The sequence below is a fragment of the Macrobrachium nipponense genome, chromosome 47 (genome assembly GCF_015104395.2).
Source record: "Macrobrachium nipponense isolate FS-2020 chromosome 47, ASM1510439v2, whole genome shotgun sequence".
Taxonomy (NCBI): domain Eukaryota; kingdom Metazoa; phylum Arthropoda; class Malacostraca; order Decapoda; family Palaemonidae; genus Macrobrachium; species Macrobrachium nipponense.
In genome coordinates, this window is record NC_087222.1 from 937,846 (window position 1) to 944,457 (window position 6,612).

Below are 6,612 nucleotides of genomic sequence, written 5' to 3' on the forward strand. Positions count from 1 at the left end.
TCAGGATACTTTAAAGACGAAAGTTGCTTGCAAATTAGTTCAAATTCTTTTTCCAGGAATTCTGGGGAACAAATTCGTAAGGCTCTTAAGAACAGGTTGCTAGCTACACCTATCTTGATAGTAATGTCGTGATAGCTAAAGTAGTGAATGTATGAAAGTGAGAACGCTGGTTTTTTGTATATGGTAAATTTGTATTCTGTCGTCTCTGATTATTAAAACATCAAGAAATTTTGTTGTCTGTTTCCCATTCAACTTTAAATTTGATGCTGGGCACTAATGCGTTTAATTTCGAGAGGAATTCATTAAAATTGCACCACCTATTATCCCAAAATGTTAGGATAGCATCCACATATCTCATCCACAGTATGTTTTAGGGTTTTATTGCATTTATTACTGTGGTTTCAAAGTATTCCATGTACAGATTGGCTAGAACAGGACTTAAAGGACTACCCATATTATACCCGAATTTTTGCTTGTAGAATGATTCCCTGAATGAAAATACATTATTAGATGCACATAATTCAACTAGCTTTATTATTTTGTTATAGAACATTTTTACCAGTCATATATATATATATATATATATATATATATATATATATATATATATATATATATATATATATATATATATATATATATATAAAACTGAATCACGAAAGTTTGGAATGCGATAAATCCATAAATAAAGGTATAAGCCACGAAGGAAAGATAAACAACAGAGTTTCTGCAAGATCTTTCAACTCAATGTCCTATGCTTAGCAGTCAAAAGATCTTTGTAGAAACTCCATTGTTTATCTTTCCTTCGTGGCTTATACATTAAAATATATATATATATATATAATATATATATAAATATATATATATATATATATATATATATATAAATATATATATAATCACTCTAGCACGTGATTCATTTATCAAGAGGCGCTGTGTAGGTCCTGTTGGGTTTCGACTTTATTTCCAAGCTATAGACAAAGGACTGAGAGGTACATAGTATTAGAAGTCACAAATATATATATTACAGAGACAGTACTGACGAGCATACACAACTGTTTGAGACTGCAGATCCAACCACGGGCAGGGGTCAAGGTATGAGTAGCTTTAAAAAATCATTTGGCCAAAATTTACAATAAATTCTCAAGGGACACTACCAATAAACGTACCCACTGTAGGAAACAACAAGTCCACACCTGACAGGTGCCAGGGAGGCGGGTTGGATTCTTATGACATCTGCTACTTCTTCTGTTTGAAGGCCTGAAGAAAAAAAATGTGACGAGGGTGTATCCATAACTTTATCTAGACCAGATTTAATATCAGGAGCTATGAAAGAAAACGCTGCTACCTTTTCTGATACTTGAGGTGAGCTGTTGCCATCTGATTGCAGTTTCCGTTTGTATTTCAGTAAATACCCAAATATACAACTGACGTGATAGTAATTCGGCACCAAAAGCACTTGATGCATCTTGCAAATGACAAGTGCGAGTGAAAACATCATCTTGTAAGTACAAATTGGCATTCAAAAATTCTCCATCTCTTGGGCTCTCACTTATTCTATACTTCTGGTAAATTTGCTCAGGAGATTTCTCGTTACAGATAATGCATGAATGGTCTAAATAAGAAGTAAACACTTGCTTGAGGACTGTGGTGTCGTGCTCGTTTCCTTGCAGCAGATTTCCTAAGATTTTCCTCTTCGGTTGATTGAGATTTGCTTGCTTCATCTTCATATTCCATTTTTCCTTGTTATTTTGAAACTTTAAAAGGAACTTCTTTTGACAGAATTGCTTATAGCAGGCATTACTTAAATAGTAGGAAAACACTGCAACCTCACTCAATAATAATGCCATTGCGTGTTTTTGCAGCTGCCCTGATTTTTCTTCTACCATTTTCAGTACTTGACACACTCCCATCACATTTACTGCACATGATATATGGCTTTTCATTTGGTTTGAAGTCTGATGCACCATCCTTTAATACTCTAGACAATATTATGTTAAGACATCCACATCTTCGTACTTTCATTTCAACAACCCGTGAAATAAAACTATATTAACTTAACATAAAAAGTTAAGTAATACCTTAAAATTAGACACTTTTAAGTATTTGCAAATACTTTGATGAAGTCATGACTGGGAAACCTACCAGATGGCAGATGTCCACCCAAGTCAAAATACTTACTATAACACCTACGAATTTCTGAAGAAAAATTCTCCATATTATACTTTACTATGTTCAAGAGACAGTTTTACTGGTACCTTATATTATTAGGTATGGTAGAAAATAATTAAATTTTAAAAAAAGCTATATCAATTACATTTATAAATAACATAAGTCAATTTAATATGTAAATAGGAATTAAGGATATTGAATATGAATGGAATTAAAATGTTAAAACGTGGTTATTAATCCCGAAAACTATTCAAAATGATGGACCTAATCAAGTGGGGTGGAAAGTATCCCGGCTGCCTCTCTTGTTTGTAAACAAAATTCGACTGTCTGCAGGAGACTCAGCGTTACGAGGCAGCCACAGAAATCAACCAATTTCCACCGGAAATACCGACTGATTGATCGAATCGAAGGCCGACCGACAGAAATTAACGATTGGTGCCTAATTCGTGAGTAAAATATTGTGTTAAATTTGAGTTTTCGAGTTATAGTGTAAACAACCGACTGGACTGGCCAACCCACTGACTACCGCGTTTGTGGCCACCCTCCGAAAAAGGGTAGGGGGAAACATCACAACAGGCCAACCCTCATCACGGTAGACGGGTCTTATTCACTCGATATTTAATTGGTGAAACATGAATACAATTGCAACTCTAAGCATACCATTTAAAAGACTGAAGTTTCGTCAACATATTGTGATATATGAAAGCCCCATACGAACTAAAATAAGCATGTGAGCTCTTCGTAAAATATGTTTTCAAGGCAGTTTTGAAATCCAATATGGCGGCTACGTTTTTCATGGACGGTTCTCATCAGTGACGGCCACCATCTTTCCCCAGCCTTCCCAGCACTCATTTGAACAATGTTAGCGTATGTATGTAACGTTTATTGATCTTACTCAAGATTGCAGTTGTAATCAGCACAATAAAACAACATTTTGTTGCCTATATTAGTGAAAGTATGAAACTTGTTATTCCCGGGGTTATGGTTGGAACTGAATTCATTCTTACCTTGTAATCGGCGGTTTTTATCCTTACTGCCATCACAACTGAAACTCCACAGTGGTTATTTGATTGTTATTATACACATTTTGGTCTCAGTTCACTCCACATTGCACTTTAAACCCGTTGCTGTTCCTGGTTCCTAAGCGCGCGCGCCACAAACACAGTTACGAACAGCAGATGACGAAACTGAAAAGTTTTATTCCCTAAATTGTTTACTTTACTCGTTATTTAGTTCAAATTTACTTTGTTATTTAAAAATTTTAATTCAATTCATGTATATTATCCCTTTTTTGCAACCAAATTACCCCGAAAAATTACAGATATTTGTAAAGTAGATACAATCAAATGTTTCTAACGTTTTCGTACATCTGGCTGCCGAAAACCATAGAGGAACGACTACGGATAAGTGGATTATATACATATATTTTTTTTTTTTTTTTGCTTTTTTGTTTTTGCTAGCACTTTTCATTGATTTCAGTCTATATTAGTATTTTGAATTTCTTTAATAATCGTATGCCAGAAATAAATGTAACCTTTAATGTTTGCATGCTAAGAATGGCAAAATCATCGATGCCATATTAGTGGAGGCTTCACACATACGCCGATTCATTATTATAAACTGTTTCCATGAATTCTAGTTGTCATAGTAATGCAATAATGATAAAATTGCTTTAATATTTATGTATATATACTTCCAATACATAGCCTAATTTCACCAATTTCAACGTTTTGTGTGTAGTCTTAAACCCAGAGAAGGAAAGGGGTGGCGGTGGAGCTTTATACGCGTGTTCGTATCCATTACTGCATAATGGAGTTTTTGTCTCTTGGTACTAGGACAAGTGTCGTTATTCTTTACGATTAGTGAATATAAATTACGGCAGGGTGTAATGCACTATAGCAAAATTTCGTTCTGATACAAGTGTTCGTTACAGAAATAGGTATTGCCCAAAAACGTGCTTGCACTGTCTCTGAAACCCATAGTAGGTATGCTGCTTAGTTGTCAATCAAGTTTTTTGTAATAAAGTATTTTTTACTAGCTAGCTATTGAATTAATTTTTATTTTTCTCAATGAAAACATATGCCCCTCAATGCTAACTTTCCTCTTTTAACGACTTTCTGGTCATTGCAAATTCGGCCCCATAATTTCTTATGGTGTGAAAACAGAGGCGCAGGGACTGGACACGATTGCGTCACACTACGGCGATAATCCGGCAATAAAACATCTTCATATATCCAAAAAGTAAATATTAAAGATATATAAGCGCATTACGATTATACCAATTACCTGAAGAGCTGATAATCTGCATGAATAACTGGTAAACTTTTCTGCAAGAAAGTTGAGTAAAGCAATTATTTACAATAGGTACGAAAGTCAAGATGTCGTGACGTCATAATACAGGACTTAAAAGAACGTTCTAATTCCAAAAAATAATTACTTAAATTTGAGTCAGAATCAAGTTACTTTTTCAATAACGAATATTTTCAAATTAATCATCATAAATATGTAAAATATTGATGTTTTACTATTTATTTTAAAAAATTATTGAAGTGCACTCTTCGTCGTAGTCTTCTACCAAAACAGTTGTTTACTAACAAACAAGCCGATGAGAAACCGTTTTCCGATTGTTGTGATGAAAGTGCCCCAGCGTCTGTGGGTACAAGTGGTGTGCGGATTTATCACAGGATATGGTTAGTTTATTCACGCAAGCGACTCCGCAAACATCGAGATGGCGTCAATCTTCTAAAATATTCAAGCGTAAGTAAAAATTCCGAAAGCGTTTTGGTGAGATTTGCACTGTGTTGGACACCCTTTTCACTACCCTCTGTTTAATGCTTTAAATTTGGCCTTAATTTCTAACTTTGGAGAAAATACTTACTTCGAAAGAAGAGTAGAGATCTTTAGCTTCGTTTCTCACCAACAACAAGTTGCGACTGATGCCCATCTCTGATGTCAGGACGCGTTATAATGTACTTGTTTTGGGATTGTTCACGCTGATCGTACATGGTCCACTCTGTACCCTGCGGTTTTTTACCCTAATTACAGTTGTCCGAATAAATATTACTTAAAATTCTTGTTCAATAGGTAAAACTGCATAGAAAAACCACAACTGCCATAGTCTAGGCCGCGGCGGATAGATCTACTCAGCTTGAGATCTACCATAGATCTACCCAGCTTGAGACCCCGGTATTTCTACAGAAGCAGTTCGCACTGACTGCAAGGAACGTAACAACGGATACGACATTCATTAGGGATTGGGGCGTCCAATGTATTTCGCCGTGTTTAGTACTGGCCCCTGGGACGTTAATTACAGTCGTCCGAATAAATATTACTTGAAATAATTGTTCAGTAGTTAAAACTGCATAGAAAAACCGCAACTGCCATAGTCTAGGCCGCCGCGGATAAGTACCCTAGATCTACCGAGACCCCTACTCTTTTTCGAAGTAAGTATTTTAACAAAAGTTAGAAATTAGGGCAAACAACAGCGTGGACTGGCCAACTCACCAACCACCACGGCAAGGCTACCCTCCGAAAAAGTACTTTTAACACGTCCTGACACCGGAGATGGTCATCATCAGTCACGAGTTGTTGGTGGTGAGAGAAGGAGCTCAAGACTTCTACTCTCCTTTTGAAGTAAGTATTTTCTCCAAAGTTAGAAATTAAGGCCATATTTTAAGATTTAAACAGAGGGTAATGAAAAGGGTGGCCAACGCAGTGCCCAAAACCCCAAAATGCTTTCAAAATTTTTACTTACGATTAATAAAGTTTAGAAAATTGACACCATCTCGATGTTTGAGGAGTCGCTTGTGTCAACAAATTTCCCATTTCCTGTGCTAAATCCCCACACCACTTGTACCCATAGACGCTGGGGGACCTTTCATCACAATAATCGTTACAGTCCTTGACCTCTTAACCCAGCATTGTTTACTTTTGTGAAATTAGCGTATCTATAGTATACATACATTTGTTCCGATATGTAATACAAACCATCGGTCCTTTAACAATAGGAAGGTAACTAGCGGCAGCTGGAACAGTCGTAAGCTTCGAACAAGGGAGTTCGGTAGTTAACTGCTTGTCCGACTGTGCGCGCGCAGCACGACTGGGAGGTGGAGGACGTGTTCGCCATCGCTCTCTGCCCGCTTCATCGTCGTATGCTTTGGTTTTGTTGTGATTTTCTTCAACTTGGTTTGTCAGTGTGTGAAAGTGAAACTGTAAGTACATTACTGCATTTTTCATTTCATTTGTGATTATGGATCAACAATCAATGGAGCTATCCTTGCGGCCCCCCATCAACCGTAGAGTGTGCCCAGGGGTGGAGGGCCGCAAGTGTGGGGTGTTCCGCTCCTTTCCAGAGATTGATCTACATGCCCTTTACGCTCGGTGCTGAGGGCGTGAATGCTGTCTGGCCGAGCCATGCAATATTTGTGTAAATTGGTCGGA